This window comes from Chaetura pelagica, unplaced genomic scaffold (genome assembly GCF_000747805.2).
Source record: "Chaetura pelagica isolate M959 unplaced genomic scaffold, ChaPel_1.0 scaffold341, whole genome shotgun sequence".
In the NCBI taxonomy this organism is placed as follows: Eukaryota; Metazoa; Chordata; class Aves; order Apodiformes; family Apodidae; genus Chaetura; species Chaetura pelagica.
The window spans coordinates 607,577-608,384 of NW_009952151.1; positions in this window are offsets into that span (position 1 = coordinate 607,577).

Genomic DNA, 808 nt, shown 5'->3' on the forward strand with positions numbered 1-808 from the left:
ACTCTTTTTAACTGCAGGATTCATTGGAACCTGAACAAGTAGCACCCTTTAAAACTTTCCCCTTTAGGCTTCTCCAGGATGAGAGTAGCAAACAAAAATTAAAAAAAAACCACAACTGGAATAGCCAGAGAACTGTAAGAGTTGACTTCTATAGCATCAAAAATCTCACCAGTCCCTGTGAGGACCACTCGGTGGTGGCCCAGCCCCTCCAGCAGCCACAGCCTGGCACAGGCAGTCAGTGGCCTCACCATGCTGGATACAGGAGCAAAGCCATGGTCCCAAACTCTCTTTTTCTAGCACAGATGGAGCACAGCAGTGTCCTGCAGGAGGTCCCAGCACGGTGATGCTGGGCTGCCACGTGGTGCCAGCAGGAGCATCCCTGCTCCTGGGACATGCTGCGGTGCTGCTGAGCTGGGTCCCCACCAGGACCCAACATGCCATGGTGGCCACCAGCACCTCATGGTTATACATAACCATCACCACTCTGGGTAGCAATTAAGCCACACAACAGGCACTTGGAGGGTGTCAGGTTCCTACTGCTTCTGGGGCTGGATTTCTAACTGAGGTCGTATTTGTAGCTGGGGTTAAACCCATGCAGACAAACGTAAAGGAGGGCAGAGCATCTCTGCTGCACAAAACGATGGGGATGGAGCAAGGAGATGTCTCCAGAGCAGCAGTGTTGGTGGCAGCAAAGCTCTCCTCAGCCCCCAGGCCCTCCCAGTGCTGGAGCCCAGCCAGCACCTGGCTCGGGACCCCTTTCGGTTCCTCCACGTCCCTTTGCCATGTTACAAACGGCGCTCTTCTCTCT